The 13,010-nt window shown below is 38.1% G+C and overlaps 1 protein-coding gene across 3 annotated transcripts in view; it reads right to left on the reverse strand.

Annotated features, from left to right (window-relative positions):
- Positions 1–13,010, reverse strand: part of Gabrb2 (gamma-aminobutyric acid type A receptor subunit beta2) — a 210,596-nt gene that overhangs the window by 39,984 nt on the left and 157,602 nt on the right. The window lies entirely within an intron of this gene.

Genomic DNA, 13,010 nt, shown 5'->3' on the forward strand with positions numbered 1-13,010 from the left:
CTAAGTCACAGCAGGTAAGTTCAAGCACCAGTCCAGCGAACTGTATAGGATGAGCTCACCGCAGACCTTATTTCTGTTCGAACTGTCAATCTCCTCTGGAAGAATATGTTGCAGTTTCTCAAAGTGATTCCAAATGGAAAGCAAACATACGCCAATCTATATGACCTGACTTTCAAAGCTTTCATAATAATAATGAGTGAGAAATTAGATTTCTTTTGAAAGACATCAAAGGGGGATGCACTGAAATTCTTCACTGATGTATTGCATATCAAACTTTTGCATTTTATTCGTGGAGTTCCAGAAATGGAGTCATTAAATTATTTGGTGTTGTTATTATTAAAAATAATAACACGTAATAAATTCAGATGGCCTATGAATAGACCAAAGTGCAAACTCACTGCCACGCTCCTTTGAGAATTAAAGCTCTATGAATGTTAAAGTTTGTGATCAGGAAGAAAAATATGTGCGTGTATAACTGTGTAAAATTAAAATGACGCCTTTTTTTCAAATATGTACTGCACAAGATCTAAGAGTAGAAATGTCATTTTAAACACATTCACAAAGTGACTAAACACATTATTGAAAATGTGACATTAGTTTATTAGATAAGATGACATTTTTATAATTTTTCCCTTCTCTGTCAGCCAACATGTATATTTTCTCTTTCCCTAAGTGAACATTCCATTTTAGAATGATTTCACTGGGCCAAAGTATGAAACTATATCAAGACACTTAACCATGAAGACCAATACAAACCTTCAGAAGAAGTGAATTACCGAAGCCAACATCAAACTTTTCTAATATAAAATTAGAGAATTACTATTCTCTCACTACTTAAACTTTTTCCTCAGTTGGATTAATGACTGTTCTAGGGTAATTAACTATTTTGTACCTCCCACTGTATCCAACACAACAACAGTCCCTTAGCAGTTGCTTTAACCTGCCAATTTTCAGCTATCATAGCTGCTTGACAGTCAATGAGAATGTTGTCAGTGCTATTGGGAAGGTTCACAATAGACGTGTAATTTTAATTTTTCAGAGCCATCGTATCTCAGATTTTCTGCCTTCTATGTATATATCATAATACTTTAAAAGCTTTCTGAATCAAATAAATAATTGCTTAAGAAATTTGCATGCAGATTCCTGTTAGTATTTAAAATTTCATGTGGTTACTGTCATTAGTAAGGAACTATTAGCAAATCTTGATTTCTGTTGGAAGAAACATTAATCCTGTAATTTGCTTTGTGGAAAGACCATTTGGGCCTTTTCTTTTAACACAGTAAAGAATGGAAAATTCTGCAATAAAATTTTCATTTAATTTTACTTAATCATGTCATAAGACAAACCTATTTGGTTGGATAATTTTTTAGCATATAAAAATTACCCACCAGTTGTGATCATTCCATAAAGTACTAGACTGGAATAACTCACACATTTTTAGGGAAACTATCCATAGTGCTTTTAAGCTATAATCTCCAAGTCCCAAAAGCCAGGTAGGCACTGGAGAAGGCGCACAGGCGCACAGTTCCTCAGAACCAAATCATGCTCTATTAATACATTAAACACTGCTTTTCTACAAGAAATACCCAGGTCAAAACTGAACATTTTCAGTAATATAGAAATGGAATTGCCTTTTAATACAGCTAGGCAGATAAGCATTTCAGGAAAGAGCATGGTTAAACATTCAGTACGAAGGCAAGTGTTCCCCTGTCCGAATGGAGTGAACACTGTTAGAACTCTTTCATTCCACAGTTAGCATGGACCCTCTCCACCCACAGGACCACCTGTTGTACAGAGTACAGGACGATGTAGTCAGTGCCAGAGTCGCTTGGATTTTCAGTCACCCATAACTCTTTCAATTCAACACAGATAGTGTTCTGAAGGCAGCACGAGTGATTGTTCTGACTGCTTAATTATACCTTACACTTCAGGTGGACTGACAAACACAAAGGTTCTGCTGTCACACCATTTCTACACCTGAAGTAGTTCAAAATAATTGGGTCCAGGGACGATCAGGCTTGACTGTTTAGTGCTATCTTGGTCGGGACAGCATCACGTCAGGGCTAGGATTCATTTTGCATCAAAGATAACCTATTTTTGTGGGTAGTTATCATTTTTAAAAGTTCAAATCTTATAATGTAAGAGGATAAAAAAATCTATCCCAAGTAAAATGTAAAATGGAGAGATTTAAAGACAGTTTCTCCATTCAGATTTCAGTGAAAAACTGTATTTGTTGTCTCCAGATGGGAGCAAGATGATCTGGTGATTGTTTTTGCAAGTTTAGCTCCATCATGTGATTCTTAAAATGTTTTTGTTGTGTTTGGAGAGATTAAACAATAGTTTGAATGCTCCAGGTTAAAAAATGATAAATGATAAAATAAAAATAGCCACAACAAACACCAATCATAGCTTTCACATAGAGTCCTAGGCACTTAGTATTGCCTTGAGCTCTTGATATGTTCCCCTTTGCACCATAAGCTGGAGTGGATTATGAATATCAGTATTCTCTCACTGTATACAACTTTGGTTTGTCCCTATGCATGGGTTATATGTCCTGAAATAACACAGAAAAGCTAGCCAACTTTTGGCTTAAAAGTGGGCCAATGCCTCTCAAACATAGTGTGTATAAGTCTTGTTAAAATGCAGATTCTGAGTTAGTAGGTGAAGATTAGATTCTGCAATTATAACCAACCCCAGGAGCTCTTTGTCCATGAGGCATCCTTAATATAGTGAGGGCTTCAATGAGTTCACAGAGAAACAGTTATTTACCATACCATAAGCATCAAGCTAGGTGAGAAATCTAGCCGGATTCAGAGAAGATCAAAGTCTCTCCTGGACACAAATTTTACTAGTTGAAAAACTAAAGTATCTTCCTATTTCTGTCCTTCTGAAAGGAACAAAAGGAGAAGCATGTGATGCTGTCTCTATCCTGGGGCTTGGTTTCCTTTAACAGTCGGATCTACAGTCATCAGTAAGCAGTAGGAGATGGGACTAGGTCCAAAGTTGCTGCAAACGTGTGTTTATGGTAGATTATTTGAATATTCATCCTCATTTGGACAGAGAATGGCACTTCAGGATGAGACTTCCACATCTTTCACTTCTCTTCTTTTATGTACTAGACAGCCACCTTTTAAATGGTCCCTCTTCCTCTAACTCTTACTACACAAACTACTATTATTGTTTTAGAGCAGTTTGAGGATGGTATTTCTCTGCTTTCAAAAATGAAAGAAGATGAAAAGCAAAAACACAGAGACTCCTTGATGGCGTTCCAGTTGCCCTAGAATTAAATAAAGAGTCCGAACTCAGGTATTCAAAATTCCATTACATGACTTCTATCTGCCTCATCTTCTATACTATTCTTCCTCTTTCAAATGTCTCATCTTCTGCTCATATTGTTCAGTAACGCTTTGAAGTTCAGACCCTGGTTCAAGCTGTGTCAGTTACTGGAAATATGAAACACGTTTCCCTTTCCCACACCTGCACCCTTTAAGGACCCGTCTCAGCTTCACCTTCCCCAAGACACTGCTTCAATTTCTTTTAGCTAAGATCCTCCTCTTTGTTCCTTCCCTGATATTTTCGCACCATTCTAGTTGACTTTTGCTCTTACTTATCTCACAGCTAGTTTTGCATTAAGAGGATTTGTGGTTGTGCTGGTGTTGGCCCCTGGACAATCAAGAGCCTTTCCTGGCCCGTGTCTGTGGCTCCTCTCTGCCTTAATGCAAATTTTAACTCCGGATGGTACTCACGCTAGCTTGCTCAATGGAACTGTAAACACGCAACCTGCGATCCCTCCGCTTGTGGTCAGTCAGATGCTCCTGGGAGCGTGCAGTGAGGGGCAACCACCATTTGATGAATTGCAGTATGGGAGATAGCAAGTCTGGGCGCCATTAGTGGTATTGGGATGTGGAAGACCTGGAAGGCAGGGCTACTGAAACCCGTCCCTAAAAGGGCGCTGTCAAGCTGTAGCAAAGGCCCTGGTGTTGAAGCAAACTTCCTGCAACTGCTGATTTTGAATACATATTATCACAGGGGCAAGGGGAAAAAAATGAGAACCGAGACCTGTCATGTAAAGGTACAAGATCCCAATGATGAATGTAACTGTACTGTATACCTAAAGTGTACCAATAAACTCAATGAGAGAAAAAAAAAGAATACATATTGTCATTCCTGAAGTGAACAAAGTTTCCTAGGAGTGGCCACACCCCTCTGGGAGTGGCTTTCTCTGGGTTTACAGATTTTGGAAACCAATCTGTCACAGCAGTCTCCAGGGGGAAGCCAGTACCTACAGCTCAGATGTAATGTTCCCTGGTGAAAAGTGGCTAGAGTTACACAGGAGCATTTGTTAACTCAAGAGTGATAATAGGAGATGTTTAAATTAACAAGGCCAATTGAATGGCCAAGGAGATATACACAGCTATGCGATAAAATGCCATCAACTGTTACTTCAGCTCATCCGTTTTCTAATAAGGGGTGGCAAAGGAAGTAAAGGCCTAGGTGACTGATAGAGAAACTGGACTGGGCCTGTGTTCTTTTGCACATCTTCCCTGGGCGGCAGGGTTTCCTAAGATCTTGCTTATTTAAGAATGGCCTGCAGGATTTTAAAAGGTGGCTTATTCTAGAGATTGCTAGTATAGACCTTGATGAGCAAAATTTTTCATCCTGTCTCTACACTCCAAGTATAAGCCCCTATTCGTGCTTGCATAATTTCCTTCCCAAATTTAATTTAAATTATCTGGTAAGGAACCAGTTTTCTTTATTCAACAGTGGGTTCTTATTTAAACAGAACATACATTATTTAAATTTATAACCATGGCTCAGTGCAGAAAACTGGCAAAAATCAGATATTTAGTAGGCACTTATTGAAATTGTGCTTGAGAGAGGGCTTCCATCAGCAGCAGGAGGGAAGCGTGAAGGCTGAGGGCTGACGCACACCTCGTGCAGACAGAAATGCCTATTTAAATATGGTGATGCTGTTTCATCTGGAAGAGCCAGGAAAAATTCACTGAATAGAGCTAGAGCAAAAGCCTGATGAAATGGCCACTTGCTTGGGCTTTTCAAGAACTGCTTTTGTGAAGTCAAGTGTTTCATAAGCATTACTTCATCCGGTCCTTCATTTAACCCTCTGATTGCAAACTATTTTCATTTTACAGATGAAAAATCTACAATTTAAGGAAGTTACTTGCCCTTATGTCAGATATGAGAATTGAACTTAATCCTCTTTAACACTAGAATCTAATCCCTTTATCAGTATGTTTACCAACAGACCTATTACACAGATGAATTATTCCATTACATTACAGAAATATTTTTGTGATTGTTCTCAGTTGCATCCACACCCCTTTGCAATGTATGTTTGAAACTCCTGTGATGAAGCAAAAAATTTCCCTACACCTTGGATCTGAGCTGTTCTTGCTGCTTGTTTTAACCAAAAGTAGCCATGTGGAGCCTAAGCTGAGCTCAGGCTACAGGATGCTGTGCAGCCCCGCTGCTCTCTGGTGATTGCTGCCATCACCACATAAACAGGTTCTGTGGAGTCTGTGGGGTGATGTGGGTCTTTTTTTTTTTTTTGTACCAGGGATCAAACTCAGGACCTTGTGTTTGTGAGGCAGGCAGCGGCACCACTGAGCTAAAGCCCAGGCCCTGGGTCCTGTTACTTTCTTTCCTCATGGCAGTTAGATAGCAAGTACCCAGCCCACCTGTGTGAGGAAAAGAAGTGCATGGACCCAGGAATATCAGCTGAGCCTAGATCAGACGGACAGGACCTCCAAGCTTCTCTGCAGCTTTCTGAGCAATAAGAAAGGGTTTTTATTTTAATCCCCTGGGTTGAGGATTAGATTGTTAAGTAGTAACCACTAATGAAGAACATTAGGTTCTGTTTCAAACAGAAAACAAACCTTGCTTTCCCTCACGGAGTAGTATAGTATATGCACTTTCACTGACAGCATAACGTTCAAAACCACAGCTGAGCACTGCTTCAGGGAATTTCAGCTGCTTGTATGAATGTTACACAAATCAAAGGAGCTACCTGGACTCTTATTCCTGTCTTTCTATGAGCCGTAGGAATTTGAGCAAATTACATACTCAGGGCTCAGTTTCTATATCTGAAAAACAATATCCTTTTTCTAAAACACCAATCCTCACATTTTTGTCTTAAAATTCCTTTATACTGAAAATTACTGAAAACACCAACAAGCTATTCTTTACATAGCTTATAGCTTTTTATATATGTTTAAAAGTATTTATCATCAATTAGTTTAAACCAATAATAATGGTTACCTAATATAAACAACAACCTTATGAGGAATAACTATATTTTCTAAAACAAATATATAGTGTCATATTTTCCAAAATAGCCTCCTTTTTATACACATATGCATAGTGTTTTCAATTTCTGTCAACATCTTTCATATTACGGATTTACTAGATTATTTTCGTATTTGCTCCTGTCTCCATTTTTTGCAGTGACTCATTTGATGTAGCCTCTGGAAAAATCTGACTGTATATTGCTAAAGAACGAAAGCAGACAGGCAATTAAAGGCATGGTGTGCTTGTGAAGAGAGTTCAGGAGATACTGAAAAGACTCAGAGACCCTCAGGGGTCTCTAGACTACATTTGGTCTCTACACCAGGGCACCTGTAATCTGAAATTCTGGGATTTTAAGTAAAATTCTAAATTAATTAAACTCTGTATTATTAAAAAGTACCCAAAACTAGTCATCTTGTTTATTTTTCTATTTAGTAGATAGGAAAATAATTCACTTATAAGTAGTCAGAAATTTAAAGGTCTCATTATGTGTATGTCCAAAACAAAGGTTAAAAAATTATATATATACACACACACACACACACACACACACACACTTGAAATACTTAAAGTTTAATGTAAATCATTTCGATACTTCAAGAAGTAGAATTTGTATATTTGAAAAAAGAAATTAATATGTTTATATACAACTGAAGCTACTGACCATGGATTTCTGACTCTCACCCTAGGGGAAGTAAATATATATGAATAAAGTAAACTTCCATCTCCCTTGATATGGACACTAAATACCTATGCACATGGATTCATATAAACAGGACCTGACTTCATGACTTCATTAATGCAGGTGAGTTAGTTAATATTTGGGTCTAACATGAAACGAAACATTTCATTTTAAAAAGTTACATAGGAAACAGCTTACATGGGGCATAAAGACTTTACCCATGTTCACACACATTTGTTCTTTTTTTGGAATAATTTATCATATTCCTAACTTGAAAAAAAAAAAACTTTAAATAGATTTTTTTTCTTGGTACCAGGGATCAAACTTGGGCCCTTTCACTTGTGAGGCAGGTGCTGGAATCACTGAGCTAAATCCCTGGCCCTAAGTAGATTTTTTTAAAAGTCATCAAAAATGAAACACAGAACATAGAAATATATAAAATTTCAAGACCCAAATTCAACCAAGTTGTGCATCAACCTTATGTCTTCATTGTTCTTTTATTTAAGCTGAACAGAGAATTATTAGCACCCGTTGGTGATTTTCAAGGTATACATACAAATTTGTCAGTAATCCTACCCATGAAAGGTGGAGTTTATTCTCCTCCTGAAGTGATAGGAGGGTATTTCTGAGATTAGGTTATAAAAAGATTGAAGCTCTAACTTTGATACTCTTATTCCCCTCCATGCTCCTCCACAATGCACTGCCTCACGGGAGGCCCAATGGTGGGGAAGTGAGGAAGACCTTCTCCCAGCCAACACCCAGTGGAGCTAAAGTCCTTAGGCCAACAGTTCCAAGGGTCTGAGTGCTATCACAGTCTGTGAATGAGGCTTGAAGTGCATTCTTGGGCATTTGACCCTCTAATGAGATCACGGCCCAAGCCACTTGACTAGACCCTCCTGCAAGACTCACAGCCACAGTTTGCTAGCTAAGCCACTCCCTGTTTTGCAACCTCAGAAACTCCGAAATACTAAATTCCTGCTGTTTTAAGAAGTTACACTTAAGGATGATTTGTTAACCAGACAGAATACATCTCACACAAGGAAGGCCGCTATTGATAAACCACAGTTATCATCTTTAATGGTGGGAAGTACTGTGTTTCCTTTCAGACCAGGAGCAAGATAATGAGGCCTGTGCTCACCACTTCTATTCAACCTGGCAGGTAAGTCCTCATCAGAGAAATTAGGCAACAGAAAGAAATAAAATAAATCACACTAAAAAATTAAATTACACTTATTTGCAGATGAAATGCTCATCTATAGAAAATACTACAGACACCACCAAAAAATATCTGCTAAAAACAATCTTTATAAAGATTCAACACCCCAAATCAACATGAAAAGTAAGTAGCATTTTGATATACTAACAATTAACTATTTGAAAAAGAAATCAAGGAAAAAATCTATTTACAATGGCTACAAAGATAGTTCAGAACAGATTTAACCTCTGAAGTGATTTGCATACTGAAGACTGAAAGAACTGATTGAAAAATTTAAGATGATAAATATAAAAATTATTCTGTTTATGGACTGAAAGAATATTATTAAAACATCAGTACCCCTCAAAGCAATCTCCAGATTCACTGCAATATGTCTCTAATTTCTGACGTATTTTTGTTTGGTTTTTTTTTGAGACAGGGTCTCACTATGTAGTTGAGACTGACCTGGAACTCACTATGTAGCCCAGGTTGGTCTCAAAGTCACAATGATCCTTCTGCCTCAGCTTCCGGAGTGCTGGGATTGAAGGCGTGCAACAACACCACACCTGGCTTTCTGACATATTTTACTGAAATCGAAAAAATCTTAAACTCCATGTAGGACCAAAAAGTAATACTGTACAAAAAAATGACATTTGATGTTTGTATTTGAGCTTTTCCAATATGTTTGTAGTAGGATCTCCTTGTGGTTAATTTGTTTTCCCAATAAATTTAAAATCAAACGGTGGCTTTCCCCAAACCATGTTATCTTAATGAGTCTAGTTTTACATAAAATGGTTTTTATTGATGAGAGGAACAAAGAACTAATATGACCGACATATTAAATTAGTATTTAAAACCGTAACCATAGGACATGAAGAATAAATCAATTCTGCTATGTCCTCAATGTTTACCGGTCCAACAAATCACCAGGATCTAACAGGCTTCTTCCTTTGTCTGCCCTCAGAGACTCCAACTGTGGAGACCTGAGTGTCAACATGGGTGGCCCCTTCATGTTTAGTAAACATACTGGATCACATTTCCATGAAAAAAAGAGAAACTGTGCTCTAGAGTTTGAAATAATTCTGTAAAAACTCAAGGAAACTCAAACATTCATTTTCTTAGACATGGGGTAATCCCGGGACTATGAGATTCTGTAATCTTGAGATCATTCTAAGAGGCTGTATGGCACATGCAATCACAAATATGACACTTCCACAGGTTCAAAATAAAACTTGAGGAACTTTACTGGGCCCTCATCTCAAAATGTGTTGGACTAATCCTCTCCATCTTCCACCACTAGTATCAGGCACTCTGACTGCATCGCCTCATACCTGAAACCCTGCCACAAATGCTTAACTGGTTTCACCTCTTCCACTTTTATTCCCCTGTAATATTTAGTACATGATGTAGGGTCGGGGATTTAGCTCCACGGTGCCACCGCCTGCCTCACAAGCACAAGTACCCAAGTTTGATCCCCAGTACAAAAACTAAAACAAAAAAACGCAGTGAGCTTTAAGAGGGTCACAGTGACCATGACATTCTGTTTAAGACCTCCCAATAGCTTTGCAGTTATCACATAAAACAAACATTTTTATATAATGTGACTTTTCTTCTGGTTACCTCTTTAAAATCATCTTGTATTTTTTTAGTCACACTAGTTTGGACTTCTCCTCACTCTCTAAGCAAAGAGAGCTCGTGCTGTCTCTAGACCTTCACTTTACGTAGCTCTTTAGCAGGACGCCGCTGCTTCCTCACCTGGGTTTGCTGCAGTGGCCACCCTATGGAGCCTGGCCTCCCTGGAATAATTCATCTCACAATACCACCTTGTTTAATTTGATCTGTAGTTCATGTTTTAGGAACAGACTTCTTTGTTTATCCTATAGCTTCCGTGCCTGAGGATGTATGTTCCCACGAGGCAGAAATGAGTTCACTTTTCAGATCTGTGACTGTACTTGGCACATGAAGGGCCCTGCATAAATCTTTCTGAGGGAACATATGCTGTTTCTTAACTTGGTTAATTAACATCTGCACAACACGTAAAACTGTTCTCCTCACTAGCCACATGGTCAAAATAAGTCCAAAACATCTCCAGTAGACACATAGTTTCAACATCTGTCATCTGGATTCCTACATTCTTTTAAACTATTGGAAAAGCCACACCCAAAATGTATAAATGCACAGAAAAATATCCTGACTGTTCTTTAGATGAGTGTTTTGCCGTTTCATATTATGTACAGTGTATCAGTCTTATTCAACATTTATAATGCAAAGGAATAGATCCTCTCAATTTATTCATTGTACAGGGGAGATGATACTTTTATATAATGCCTTATATATATTCCTAAAATACTCAAAAAATCAATTTTTAATTTAATTTTGCTGGCAAACCAACTTTAGTTCTATTCTGCTATCCTTATTCTGTTGTAAACCTCAGTTTTCTTCTACATTACAAAGTACAATAGTGAATATTGTTATTTTAACATATAAAAAGAGATACAGTAAATTAAATTTAAAACCAAATTTTAGATTCAGCCACATTTACATAAATGGGATCAAGTCAAGGTAAAGGTAGAGTGATGTTTTTGCTACACTGGTATTTGCAAATTTACTCAGATTTAAGCAAATAGCTGCTTGAAAAAGCTAAGTAGATAACATTTTAAGATTAACTATAATAAAAACCATTAGAAAAATTTACATTTAAAAAACATAGCCATGATTTCCACAGGGTCCTTTGTGGTCTGAATCTGGCTTGTGTCTATTTTTCACTTCATGCTAAAGATGTGGCATAAAAGGAATGGCCATAGCAGATGAGTGACCAGACCCTCATTCCTTCCATAGCTAATTATATTTGGATGGGTACCTTCCTTGGGACGCATCAATCATCCCCTGGCTAATGATCTGGATTCAAAATACAGACAGAGTAAGTCAGTTCATTTTCCAATGAAATATGAAAAAAACATGCTTTGGAAAGAGTATAGGAACAGAGAGACTACAAGTGACTATGAAGTAACAGAGGAAGTCAGTGTTCAGAGATGAAACAATAATGCACAGAAGCCATGGATAAAACAGCCGTATGACCCTGAGGAAATCAAGGAGGCCATGAGAGGCACAGGCCAAAAAGAATGCTGGTTTCTGAACCCTGGGTTAGGTCTTGGTAGCCAAAGAATCCCAGATACTTTAGCAAATCGTATCTCCCCAAAGAATCTTGGACCTGCTTTTCTGATCTTTCTCCAAGAGGTCACTAGTTTGTGAAATGTGCTCCAATTCATTAACTATTTCTTGAGTGACTACTATATGTGAGGCACTGTTTGGGCACTTATGACACATAGGCAAAAATAATAATAAGATGAAGAGCACCTTTTCTCACTGAGCATACTTTTATAGGAGGACCACAGGAGTCAAGAGCTGTAACAAATAGATACACCATAAATTCAGAAAATGCATTTTCTCCTAAGTTTTTTCATGCGAAGCCAATTTTAAATGTAAGGTGAAAAGACTATAAAAGTTTTGTGAACTCACAGAAGTTGGAGACAATAAAAATGAGCTACTCTGAGCGTCTGTACTATTACACTATTTCCTCAAATCTGTGAAATAAATAGCATAATTAAAAAACACTCACCAAGTTAGAAAGTAATAATAAATTATATATGCTTTGAAAAAAAATAGAAAAGTAGAGTAATGTAAAAAGTATCCGTAATCTTGGAAAGGCACTGAGTTTATAATTTTAAATAGGGTAGTCCATGTAGGAAAGGCCTCATTGGAAAGCTGACATATGAACCTTTTACAGCTGACAGTACACTCAGGCATAAGTATCTGTAGAGTATTCTAGGTAACGGGAAGGACCAGAGCAAAGAACCAAAGCCTCCAGCACCACATGCGGTGTCCTGGAAGGACAATGACAACCAGCGTGGCAGAACAGAACCAGTCAAGAGAGGTTACAGGTACTGGGAAAGAGGAAATAGAATACAGAATTTTATATGCTTAACATGAGTTCAAGGCCAGCCTGGGCCACACAGTGAGTTCAAGGCCAGCCTGAACTACATAGTGAGACCCTGTCACAAAACAAAACAAAACTTGATGGTGTAGGAAGAAAGACGCAGGGCTGCCACCATTTCCTTGAGTGGCAACATGAAGGGATCGTACAAGGATAGAAGTGTGATGAACGCAGGGCCCGGGAGGTGTGCAGGCATTGGGTGGGAGTATTCTGTTCTTTTATGATGATGCAGGGAGTTTTTGTTTTGTTCTGGTTTGTGAGTGAAGTGGAAAAGAGGTCGCGAGCTGAGACTGAGAAGAGAGGAAGAGACACTGTGACCATGGGAGAGGAGGGCAGATACGTCTCTTTAGAAGACAAAGAAAATGACTGGGCCAGGCAGATACAACCTAACATAAAATAGCCATCAAGGGCTTACTTGAGGTTGTGCTCAGGACTTTAAAGTAGGACCAGGCATTGAATTCACTTGAGCTAATTTAAGTGGGCTTTTTTATTGTGCCCCAAATACCTTAAGCAGAATATAGAAATCCATGGAAATAGCTCTGCTTCCTAGGAAATAGGTGGGTGGCAACTTTTTTATTTTCATATTGTAGCGAAGATCTAGGAAAGCATTACGTATCTGTCTTTTATTTGCAGTGGAAAGAGGGGGGCCCTAATTCATCTTCATGCACCTAAACGCATCTAACCATACGTAGTGTAAACAGTTACAGATTCGTGGGTATAATATACTGTGAAAATGTATTCAAACTCAAAAATATGGCTTTGAAATATATGCCTTTTTGTTTTGCTTCTGTCATTTTACAACCTCGTTCTATGCAGTCCTGACAAAGCCTTAAATT

The sequence above is a fragment of the Fukomys damarensis genome, unplaced genomic scaffold, assembly GCF_012274545.1.
Source record: "Fukomys damarensis isolate Sample0158 unplaced genomic scaffold, DMR_v1.0_HiC HiC_scaffold_9, whole genome shotgun sequence".
Lineage (NCBI taxonomy): Eukaryota > Metazoa > Chordata > Mammalia > Rodentia > Bathyergidae > Fukomys > Fukomys damarensis.